General features: G+C 42.9%; 1 protein-coding gene across 2 annotated transcripts in view; it reads left to right on the top strand.

The window, feature by feature from the left end:
* Nucleotides 1-12817, top strand: part of NELL1 (neural EGFL like 1) — a 683273-nt gene that overhangs the window by 90750 nt on the left and 579706 nt on the right. The window lies entirely within an intron of this gene.

The raw sequence follows: 12817 nt of genomic DNA, 5'->3' as shown, positions 1-12817 counted from the left end.
TTTAGATGTGCTGAAATGACCAACGGTAAAACGCTAAGAAAACAGTTCATTAGGATGAAACCATATCCTGTGATTAGGAACAAACGTACAAAAGGTTGATTACAGATTGGGGAACAGTAAGTGCACCTCAGTGTACTGCAGGCACCGTCGGAAATTCCATGGAGCTGTGATCACAGTTAACTATGATGTATTGTTGTTCAGTTCATTCCCCTTGGATGCGAATAAGCCAGCCAGCCTCAGAATGAATCTGAGAAGCCTGTGCTACTGAGGCGGCTAATTCTATTTCACTTCATCAGGCACAGCTTTGCTTAAATATCTTTTCCAAATGGAGGCTTTTTAAGAGACTGGTCTTTGAATCTTTGATACCATCCATTCTCTGCAGAGGAATGAGCCTTCCAGCTCGTTCGAGGATGGCAGGACTATTTATGAGGTCTGAGGGTTTCATAGGAGGTGGTGGGTTGGGGTGTGAAGGAAATACCGTACCCCATATCCGTCATTGGTCAGGTTTACTGCCAGCTGAAGAAAGGAGACTATTGGTCTCCATTGGAGCATTTGCAGCTGGGCAGCTGGGTAATGGTGGTCAAGGGGAATGTTTTCATCTCCCCAGAACCCACTGAAAATCCTTCTGGATAGTGATCTGAGCCCTATTATAGAGAAATGTTTGCATTGCAAGCACTGCCCATGAATCGTTAGTTCTCATTAATGTTACTATCAAAGTGAAAATAACTGTTCGGCCACAGGACTTGCTCCCTTGGGCCCAGAATAAAGAACAGGCATGTTGGGGACAACCTCCCTTCTGGAACCCAACAGAAGGAGGGATAATCCAAGGTCACTCAGCCCCCTACTACACTTATTTTTAAAAAATAAATATATTTTTATTGATTTTAGAGAGGAAGGGAGAGGGAGGGAGGGAGAGAGAAAGAGAGAGAGAGAGAAAGAGAGAGAGAAACATCAGTGATGAGAGAATCATTGATCGGCTGCCTCCTGCACACCCCACACTGGGGATCGAGCCCACAACCCAGACATGTACCCTGACTGAGAATCGAACCGTGACCTTTTGGTTCATCGGTTGGCACTCAACCACTGAGCCATACCAGCTGGGCAGACTACACTTCTGATGAGGAGATATTTAATGTATTCCCCACTCTAGGTCTGTAGTCTCTTGCAGAAAAGATCTACAAGGGCAAAGAACAGAAACTAGTGTCAGTTTTAAGGGAAGTTCCACCATGTGAAGTGAGTCTTGGTCCGTTTTGATGTCATCTACTTAAGGTACTTTCTGGATTTCTGAAGAATTATCCAGATATAATATGTGTGCATGGACAATGTTTCCATAGAAACCACTGGCTTTTTACCCTGCAGTCTGGGGCTTGGCAGCTTGAATAAAGCCAGCCTCATGCTGCCATCTCCATTTCTACCTTTAAGAGCTCATCATCTCCTTCAATTCTCTAGAGCCAAAGGCTATCTGGTAGTTCTCTTGCTCCCCCATCCACCACCCATATGGTGCCCAAATGGGAGAGTGGATGAAGGGCCTTGCATGTCCTCCTATGTCCTCAGCCAGAAAGAGGCCTCAAAGCCCTAACTTAGTAATTCCCAACTGAGAACTCCTGGAGACACTGCTGTTTTCTTGCTATGCAATTTTTTGCTTTCTCCTTCCAAAATTTATTCTCCTCCCCCAGTATTCTTCTGTCTGGAGTAGAATAAAGAGGAGAGAGGCTATGTCTCTGCTAAGCTAAGGTCTCATGACTTCAGCAATTCTCTGGTCCCCACGAGATGTCTTCTTCTCCCATCTTCAGCCATATGTTAGCTGTGTGAATTTGGGCACGTTAATTTCTTTGCATCTCAGTTTTTCAAATTTGGAAACTGGAAATAATAATACTAGCATATTCTCATAGATGGGAATGTTAAATGATCCATGTGAAGTGTTTAGGGTGGTGCTTGGCCTTTGGTGTTCATTAGATGGTGGTTGTTGATATTGTGATTATTTATTCTGCACATCTCTGGTGCCTCTTTGTCTCCAAACTTTCATTCACGGTATGTCCTTCTTGGCTACCTTGACCTCTCTACCTAGAAAGTTGGGGAGAGTATGGGAGAGTTGGAATCTGCAATATATTCTAAGGTCCGCTCTATTGATAAAGAATGGATTGAGGGGATTATAAATATTCTTTCCCTTCTCTTGAAATTTTTCATACTTTGGTTCATGCCATAACATGTTGTCCTTTGTGTAAGATCTTGGAGGAGAAAAATAAAGTTGTTGCCAGTTGATGATTCATGGGCCCAGACACAAATGAGTTTTTCAGAAAGGTCAGGGGAAAGAAAGGCTCAGAATGACTGGGCCATAGAAGAGGTAAATTTTGATTTTGGTGTAGGAAGTCTAGAAACATAGTTCCCAAACCTGATTGCATGTAAGAATTATTGGGGAACCTCTAAGAAAATACATGGGAAACCAGGCCCCATGTGACCCACTGGATCAGACCCTGAGGGCTGGAAACTGAGAAGGCATATTTTTAGCAAGCTCTACATGTAGTGTTTAATGCAGGCAGTGAGACTTGGTGCATGGACTGGCATTTCAAAACCATGAGGTTAGCTAGAGGGGATAAGCCAGAGGAGATGCTGGGGTGCAACGAATAAATGGGGTTCCCTCAGAAACTAAGTACCCGAAGCAGACCCCAGTAGGGAGGAGGGAAGATTAAGGAGAAGGTAGTACCTAGTGCATAAAACAAGCTTATGTTCTTCACAAATTTCTTCCTGGCCAGCACTGGCTGAGTTAGAGTGGAGGTAGCTCTGGTTTCCTTGTCGAGATACTGGTTTCCTCCTCCTAATCCTGGCTACCCTCCCAGGAGAATGAATTTCACTACAGCTGAATTTTTACTCTAAGCTATACATTTCATCCCATCAGAAGATTCTTACTTTTTGATTCCTTTTACTTTAGAGTTATGCTATCTTATTTTTCTCTACCTGTCATCCACTAGAGTCCTACCTGTTAGATGATCAATGGTGTTGTGATAGAGAAGACTTATTGCATGATGACTGTGTTAGGCACAGTGCTAATTAAGCATTTTACATAATTCATTCACCCCACATTCAATGCTGTTATTTTTCTCATTTTCAAATGATGGAACTGAGGTTGCATTATTTGTCTGCAATTCCGCTGCTCATAAGTGGCAGTGCTAGGATTCGGACCTAAATCTGATGCATGTGTGTCTGCTCTAGCCCCTCTGCTCTTTAGCCCATCAGTGGGGCCCATTGGCCTTGGACTTGGAACTGAGAAAAGGCAAGAGCTTGGTGCAGTGTGAGCAGTTTTCTCCTTTCTAGTATTTTCCTCCTATATGTTTTTTTGTTGCTGATCATTGGAGTTGTTCAGTAAGATGTGGAATCTTATGAACAGAACCCATTGCATTATCATGGGGTGGCGAAGGACCCTACATGTATTGGGTACTTACAACAGGCTAGTTCATGTCCTCAGCATGATATTCCTTAGGATAGCCACGTGGAGACACTTTTATTAGTCCCAGATTTGGAATTAAAAGGCTCAGAGAAGATAAGCAACTCGGTCTCAATCACATAATGTAATAAGCATAGAGCCAAAACTTTGAACTGGGATCTCCCCACCCCTCCATGCCACCTGTGTAACTCATGTACTTCCCAGGACATAGTCACGGCCACACCAGGGAGCCTTCCCTGGGGAGAGCTGCTGCAGAAGGTGCGGGGATCATAAGAACATGTGAAAATAGGTGGAAATAATTTCCCAGGCACCTCCATTGCTCTGAGGCACTGCATGTGTGGCAGGATTTTCCACCTTTTTAAGGATAGAATTGAGAAACAGAGTCTTTTTTGACCTGATTACACAAATTGTCAAAGGAAAGCGACTGCTATTTTTGCCAGCAGTTCAACACTTTCTGCCTGCTACCAAGACTGACACCTTTCTCTCAGCTTCAGCTGTTTAGCTGGGCCTAACTAAAAGCTCCCGAAGTGTGGGTAGCAGCTTACCTCAAGCTAGAAACATGAAAGGGATCGTTCAGTCGGGTGGCCAGACTGCTTATCTCCACTGCCGTGGGTTTTCCACCTACTGCCTTTATATTAATAGTTTCCAACAAAGTCTAGAGAGACCTGGCCTCACCTTCCTCAGATTCTCCCTCTCCATTCCCAGCTCACCCGGCAGCCTGTCCCCATCACTCAAAGATCAGAATCCACTGATGCGCGATTAGTGCCCGATTGTTCTTTCTCCTTCACCACAAAAGGAATTTTCATTCCTTGTCTTTATTTGGTGACTTTTAATGATCCCTCAACCCATCACATTAATGTATTGGATGCACTATCCCTGCCAGGTTGTGGAGGGTACAGAGTCCTTGCTATCGAGAAGTTCATAGCTTATTCATTCAGTCATTTTTAAACTCTGAAACCTCCAGCGCCCCAGCAGTGACCAGCCCTGTTCCCTGGATTCAGAGAAAGCGTGGACTCGGACTGAGCCTTGTGTGCAGGCTGAATTGACAGCGCCTATTAGCAGCTGAGCAGTGGAGAGAACTGCAAATAGTCACTCCCAGCATCTGGTCTTGAAGTGACAGTGGAGCTGAGGTTCTTGACAGCTAAGGGTTGGACTCAAAGGTGTTGGTAATTAAATGGTACATTCACCTAGCCTTCGGCAGCACGTTTTGCCATATGCAGTGTCCTCACTCTAAGCCAACCTCCTCTTCCCCCAGTGCTGGGAAAAATTCTCTCCCACAGTCACATTGCAACCGAGCTCCGAACTCTCGCCTCATTAGTTCAGACTGTGCAAGTGTGTGCAGTGTGCACACACACACACACACGCACCCCCCCCCCCCCACACACACACCCCTGCATGTTGATAGTCATTCTGACAAGGGGTTAACTCAGTGATTATAGTTTAGACAATAAACATATGAGATTTTCTGTGTAACACATGCTGTTTTTTCACTGAGGAGCACATTCAATTTTTGCATATGCATAACCAGAAAAATAAACTTACTGTAAATCACTGAACAAGTCAGTAATTCAAGGTGTCTGTCTAACATTTCAGAGTAACTCCAGGATGTGAGCATCTGCTTGTAGCTCTAGGTTTTCATTATGAACTATGAGGATATGGCATCTTACTTTCGAGGGAGCTCCTGAAGTATTTACAAACATCTTGTTAGAACTCCCATTCCCTAAGGTAGTTAAGCGACATGTATAATGTACTGCATTGATTTCATAACAACATTTTCATTTACAATCAGGAGAGGGAAGTTAAGAAATGACTATCAAAGGTTACAGCTTCCAAGAGGGCCAGGCCAAGACTCTCAATCTCCTGATTCCCGCACTGATATATTATTCACGTCACGAACAGGAACACATGCCCAAGACTCATCATCAAATGGACCAAAATTAAATTGAGAAGCCAGTGTATGCCTCCTGTCCAGCTAACCCAACAGCACCAGATCCTCTGTCCAGGAAGATATGACAAGCGAGTTAGGAAGACAGGACATCCCCGTGTGTAAATTTAAGTAACAGTGTAAGAGGTCACAAGGGAATACATGATGGATTACTTGATTCTTGGTAGAGACAGTCAGGTTTGGGAGATCACAGAAGGGAGAGCTCCTGGGGACGTGGAAGAGGCTCTTCATTTCTTACCACCCCAAGTGAGAGCGCATGACAATTTCTGCAGCTTCACAGTTTTGCCAGTGTGTGATTTGATTGTGTGCCAGTCACATAAGAATTGTACTTGGAATGAGGTTCATCTTGTAAGTATTACAAAGCCCATCATAGGGTCAGTGAGAGAAGAGTGTATATGGGAGAGTGGTATCAAGTTGGCAGTGAGGGAAAGCCTGTAGGGAGAGACAGACCCATGTCCATACCAATAAAATACAACGCAAAATGTGTCTGAAGGCATGTAGATGAAATCACTAGGAGTAGGAAATGCCATCTTATCTTCCTCTCTATCCTAATATAGCTTGGGCCCCGTGTATGCAATGAAGTGCTAGCTTGTTAAGCTACCCATGGCCGCAAGTACCCAACAAACCCCTGTGTAAAGCGATGATTCTATTGTGTTTCTTTTTAGTCTTTTCCATTTGCAACTTTGAAAGCCTGGAGTACAGGTTGCCAGGAGAAATTTTACTGAGTGGGAAAATTCATTTGTTATAATTTCCTGGGTCGCCTAAATAAAAGATGCACTATTTGCTTTTCTACTTTGAAATTTTGGCTTTTAGCACAAAGGTATTCTGGACTGAAAACTTGAGCTGAGAAGAAATTAAATTTGTATGTCTCGGGAAAGTTATTTATTTCGCTCTCTAGGTATATAATAAGGGGCTAGGACTAGGTGATTCCCAACTTTGACCTGGGCACCTCAGATACTTAATTAAAGGGCATGCACTTCTCTCTCCCCCGCCCCCTTGCCCACACACCTTCAGGACTATGGAGAGCAACTCAGCATGCCATCTTCACAGAGCCACTTTTGTAGTAGACCATCAGGGGGGTTGAATCATCTGAATTGAAATGTGGGTAGACAGTGCAACATACTATTAGTGAGCAAAGACTACTTAACCTAGAAGACCATCTCTTTTATTCTCACTTGCATCCTCCTTGCTGGAGTAAATGCCAAATATGCATTTTTGGAGGCTAAGGGATGTTGGTGTCTTTTTCTCTCCACCATGTACTCCAGTGTTCATTGCCCCAGACATGTGACAGTGGACAGCCTTTGGGGATGGGTGGGGTGTGGGCATGCAGGCTTCCCTGGCCATGGGGACCTTGGTAGTTTGGTGACTTACAAGATAGAGCAGTGTACTATAGCCAGCAGATGATGGATAGTTGTACTGTTGAAAGACATAACACGTTCTCTGAATGGGAAAAATACTTTGCAGCCAAACTGTAGAGATTTAAATAATGGAAGAGAATGAATCTGAAGATCAAGGTAGCCAATGTAATACATTCAAAGTTATAGATCCTTTGACAAAGTAGGGAGTGGTTGTTAATTGTTCAAACATTACTGTGTTGGATGTTTCATTTTATTGACGTCCCCCCCACCACTTCTTCCCATGCTGTGTACCCTGTGGCTTATTAATTTCAACCACCTTAGGTGGGTTCCAAGTTTAACTTTACCCTGTCTTGTAATGACATCAGTAGAAGACCTTTTCTCATTTTGTCTTTTCAAGAACCTTTATTTTTTCCACTTGTTCCCTGATGGGTTTAAATATACCTTTGGTTAACCATGACCTCAATGGCAGACAGAGGTAGGAGGTGAAAAGATTAATTGAAGTGGATGACGAAGAGTGCCCTACATCTCACCCTAGCAACCTGTACTCTCAGGCTTTCAAAGTTGCAAATAGAAAGAAATACAATAGAATAAAACTTTACATGGGGTTTGCTGGCTACCTGAGGCGATGAGTATATTGACAAGAAGGCACTTTATTGCCTACATGGGGCCCAAGCTATATTAGGATAGAGAGGAAGATAAGACAGCAGTGTCCTCACTCTAAGCCAACCTTCTAGTGATTTCATATACATGCCTTCAGACACATTTTGCATTGTATTGTGTCGGTATGGACCTGGTCTGTACAGGACAAATGGAAGGGAAATAGACTCAAAGAGAAATAAATGTTTTCTTGTAGGAAAAGATATCGATGCTTGCATCTTCATTGTTATAATTTTACTCTGTCCTTTTGTGATGGATATTCATGGTTATTTTTGTTTTACAGGAAAACAAAGAGAAAATAAAAAGTCAAACCAGAACAATACATATTATGAAACCTATATTTAAAAAAATGTACATTTATATATTAGTTGTCTCTATTCCTTTATGCCTCACTCATTAGAAAAGAGCATTGGGGAATAAAAAATGCATGAGCCATGAGCACTTTTTAATTGAAAAAAAATTCCAAATATCCATTAGTTTTCTACTTAGACCAAGGGTACTGATGTTGCCATTGAAAAGAATTGATTTTGCACACTACCGTAAAGAAATTCATCTATCTCTATGGAAACTTTAATTAAATTAATGTTATAAATAATCACAGCCAGAGCAGTTGGAAGCAAGGAAACAAATTTATAGCTGTTCTTGTCTGCTGTTCTTCTTTGAGGGGTTCTTGTAAGGATGGGGTGTGAGGCTTGGAAGAAAAAAGTTTCTCTGCACTCTTTCCCCAGCTCTGACCTCAAATCCAATTGACTTTTGGCCCTCAGTTCATCCTTCGGAACTTCTTGTGAGTGCCTCTCCTGGCAGTAGTTCCAGAGCCATTAAACCAGTGGGTTAATGTGCCTGGGCCCTCACCTGAGGGTTTTCCTGGGCAATTAGAGTGGAAATAATTTCCCTTCTCCTCCCAGGGCCTGTGTGATGCCATCTCTAACTCTTCCCCAGGAATGTCACGCTACATCTGTACTCATTAATGTCCATTAGTCTGAGGGCATTGCTTTCCTGACAGCGAATTTCACACATAGGAACTCACAGGCTTGGCGGGGGTCGGGTGGTAGGGCATCAGCTGGCTTCTTTGGGACACTCAGAGTGCCCTTATGACCCGCATGGGGTTTTATTTCCACTGGAGGTAAACAGCTGTGTTATGTCCTGGTATGTCCTCAGCAGGACACCTGATTCACTCGGTTGCTCAGTGCACTTTTTCTAACACCTGCTCTCCAGCTCTGACACTGTCACTGAAGCATAAGCAAGGAAGGAGTTGGGGAATGCATGATACACTTTTCTTGAATTCTTTGCATTTTGTCCTCAGAAGCCCAACACCCTGCAAGGGAAGCTCAGACTTTTTGCTCAGCTTTTAACTGAGTTGAGGTTAGTGTTTTCTGTGTCATTAGGGATGATGTCTATATTTACTTGATCTTTCCTATAGCCCTTGGAGGTGGGCTATTGCATCATTAGGGAGAAGTGACTTGTCCAGGGGTTCACAGTAAGTCAGGGGCAGCTAGAGATCAGAGGTCCTTCCTTAGTTCTCTTTCAGGCAGTTTATTCTCTACCAGTCCCTCCCCCTTCTTTTTACCTTCTCTTCCTCCTCTTCCTTCCTCTTGTCAGCACCCCGTGTGACAAGGTAACACTTTTAACTTCTCATGGAAAACAGTCTGAGGCAGCGATTTTCAACCCTTCTCATCTCATGGCACACATAAACTAAATACTAAAATTCTGAGGCACACCAAACAATATTTTTTGCTGATCTGACCAAAAATGGGTATAATTTTGACTCATTCCCACTGGATGGCTATTGTTGTGTTGCCTATTGTTTTCTTTATTTGATAATCTAAGGGGAAAGAGATCGGTGCCCCTGACTAAATAGTAAGGTATTGCATGTTTTAAAAATTCCTGCAGCACACCAGTTGAAAATCACTGCTGCAAGGTATCCCATTTATAAACTGAAACAAAGGCCAAGTTTGATGTATTGTTTTCTGAGACGGGGATGCTGCTCACCTCATGCGGCTACTTTCCTGTTGGATCAAGTTCTGCCTCATTATACATTCCAACACTGTTGGTCTTTAGTCTCTAGAAGGCTGATGTGGTGTTATTTTTAGATTTAAAGACTCTCCCTTTTCCCTAGAATCTACAGTGTTGATCGACAGGTTCACGACCCCAATACCACAGAGATAATGTTGGGTCAGGCCTTCAAACGGCCCGTCCTCCTCCTATGATTTGTATGCCTTGTATGTGCCTTGGTGCTGATGTGTAATGGCCAAGGACCTAATCTTAAATCATGACTGACTGCAAATGAGCCGTTCGGCTATTTCTTAAAATGTGAAATAGATGCATTACGCTGGTCTCCAGTGTTACACGGGTGGTTTTACACAGCTCCAATATAAATTTTGATATTCACTATTTCAAGGTGGTAAACTGTGTTCTTAAAGTGACTTCGCAATCACAAGGTCGCATTAAAAACTACTGGTGGTGAAATAAATGGTCGGGTGGTGGGGGACCTCATTTAGGTGGGCATTTGTTGTTATTACTTCTTTTATTGCTATCTAATTAGATACATCCTAGACCTAGAGCCTGCAGGAATTCATAGGAAGTAGGTGAGCACATTGAATTCTGAGGAATTTTCATGATGGCAGTTTTTCCTGGGCATACGGGTGATCTACAAGGACTTCCCACTGCAAATATGGTCACCATGTTCCTTTCCCACTCCAATATTCACATAAGCTCATTTAATGGTCTCCTTTAGTTTTAGACTAAAGGTCACAATGCTTAATATAGCGTATGAAAATTTTGCAGTTTGGTCTGTGTTTCTTTATTGCATTAGATTTCCCATTCCTTTGACTTCAAGTTCTCTTAGTTTTAAAGTGTATCATGTCCATTTAAGCCATTGGATCTCTGTACATGCTAGTTCTAGCATGTCAAGTTTGCTTTAACTTATCCTTAATTTTCATGACAAAAGGAAGAAGTCTCCTGTCTGTTGCACATTTTTATTATAGAATAGTGTTCATTTCATTTAGAGTAGTTTTTAAAAAATATATTTTATTGATTTCAGAGAGAAAGGGAGAGGGAGAGAAAGCAAGAAATATCAATGGTGAGAGAGAATCATTGATTGACTGTCTCATGCACACCCCACACTGGGGATCGAGCCTGCAACCCAGGCATGTGCCCTGACTGGGAATCAGACTGTGACCTCCCGGTTCATAGGGTGACACTCAACCACTGAGCCATGTCAGCCAGGCTATTCAGAGTAGTTTTTGATCATTTGATTGCCTTTCCCATAGGCTGTAAGCACCCCGAGAGCTCACTGTTGTATCTGCGATGTATATTATAGCCCTGCCACATAACAGGTAGTGAACACACATTGGTGATTCCTGGATAAATGTGTAAATGGAAGAGCTCTGACCTAGGGTTCTGTATTTGTGGCTTTTGGCTTGTGATTCCAGCCTTCTAGATGATTCCATTAATTCATTCCCCTTGTTCTTTGCCTCGATCTCCTCATCTGTACAGAACGGACATCACCTCTACCCAGTCTGCTTGTACAGGGTTATTGTGAAGATCAAATGAGAACCTGCATGGGAATGTGTGTTGTAAATTTTAATGTGCTTTTTAAATATCAAGCGAAAGGAATGGTGAAGTAATCCTAGCATTTCTGCTTTGAACTTTTGAGGATTATCCTTTTTTTGAGGAAGGCAGTTAATCTATAAAAGGCTTTTGGTGATTTCCCAGTGTGATTCACAGCACAAGGTGAACTGTGCCTTGCTCTCAAGTTGAATGTACATGTTAGAGGGAGCTCTGGCAGGCATGAGGGAGTGGAGGCGATTTACAGAGAGGGTAGGAGCATACGCCCATCCCCCGGAGGATGAGGGGCACGTGCCCCCTCTGCTGGAAAGCAAGCACTTTTGGGCACATGTGTTTGTGTGTTGACTGTATGGTGGACATATCACCATCATGAAATTCTGTGGGTGTGCTTCTTAAAACTGCATTTGGGGCCCACAGGAGGGGTCTCCCCTGAAACTCATTAAATTACTAGTAAACTTTTGGGCAGGGTTTCATGAGTATCCTATGCTGGTTTTTTTTTTTTTTTGGTCCGATTTTTTTCTTTAATTTGTTTTCAAATTATGAATGGTGCTTGCCTGTTTCAGAAAATTAAAAAAAAAAGAACCACATATACAGGAAGTTAAAGAAGAGAAATTCTAAGGAACAATGTGAAGGTTGGGGTGAAAATTTTTGCAGTATAGGTATGTTTTAGCTTTATGTAATGGGATATCTAAAACTTGTTATAATGCATTCCCCATGTAAATTATAAAATATGTAATAAGATTACTGAATAACATAAAAATATGAAAGGTGCAAGCTATTTAAAACCATGCAATACCCATCACCCTGCCCTTATTCCATTCCACGGAAGTGATTATTAACAATTTTATTTCCCTTCTCTAGATTTTTTCTTTGCATATGCAAACACATTTTTTTTCAATAATGAGACAGCCCTATATGCCTTGTTCTTCAATATGCTTTTTCATTTCACAGAATAAAGCCCAATAGACCATTGATGAGCAGCAGGAATGTATTCAGGAGGAATGGGGGCTGCTCTGTTTCTTGTAGGAAGTCTGGGCAGCTCTGTGCCGGGTGGTGTGTGGAGCAACATTCACCTCCAGGCCTCTAGCCTCCTGCTTTGGGCTGTAATCCATGCCTCTGGCCGGTCACACACAGCAGTGACTATAGAAACGAGGCAGGGGCCAAGTGTCCCTGCCTCTGGGTCAGCATGCCCTGTCTCAGCCGTATATCGAGGTGCAACGATGGCAATTAGCCTGTGCTGAGATGGGAGTTATAAGATTCAAGCGGGTATGTGATGAGGGTCAGTTGCTCTGAGCACAGGCATCATGCTACATCTTATTTTGTGTGGCTGAAGGGGAGCTGATGCTGTCTCGGGTCAGGCAAGGAGTCAATGTGCTTAGTGGCTGAGCGCACAAGCTTTTGGAGTTGGACAGCCCTGGGCTTCAACTCTGGCTTTGCCACTGGCTTCATGGGGGAAGGGGTCACCATGATCCTCATAGACCAGCGGTTCTCAACCTGTGGGTCGCAACCTCTTTGGGGGTCGAACGACCCTTTCACAGGGGTTGCCTAAGACCATCGGAAAACACATATATAATTACATATTGTTTTTGTGATTAATCACTATTCTTTAATTATGTTCAATTTGTAACAATGAAATTGGGGGTCACCACAACATGAGGAACTGTATTAAAGGGTCATGGCATTAGGAAGGTTGAGAACCACTGCCATAGACCCTTGGCAAATTACTTAACTTTTCTAAGCCTCAGTCATCACATATGGCTAATAGTAATGCCTCCCTCATGAGATTGGAATGAAAAGTGACAATGTTCATGCATTTGATAGGGCTCTCCTGGTTGCAAATAACAGAGG

The sequence above is a fragment of the Myotis yumanensis genome, unplaced genomic scaffold (genome assembly GCF_028538775.1).
Source record: "Myotis yumanensis isolate MYYU_CA2020_CCGP unplaced genomic scaffold, mMyoYum1.0.hap1 SCAF_10, whole genome shotgun sequence".
NCBI classification, from domain to species: Eukaryota; Metazoa; Chordata; class Mammalia; order Chiroptera; family Vespertilionidae; genus Myotis; species Myotis yumanensis.
Note: the sequence above shows the minus strand (reverse complement) of the source record. Positions and strands in the feature narration are given on the sequence as shown.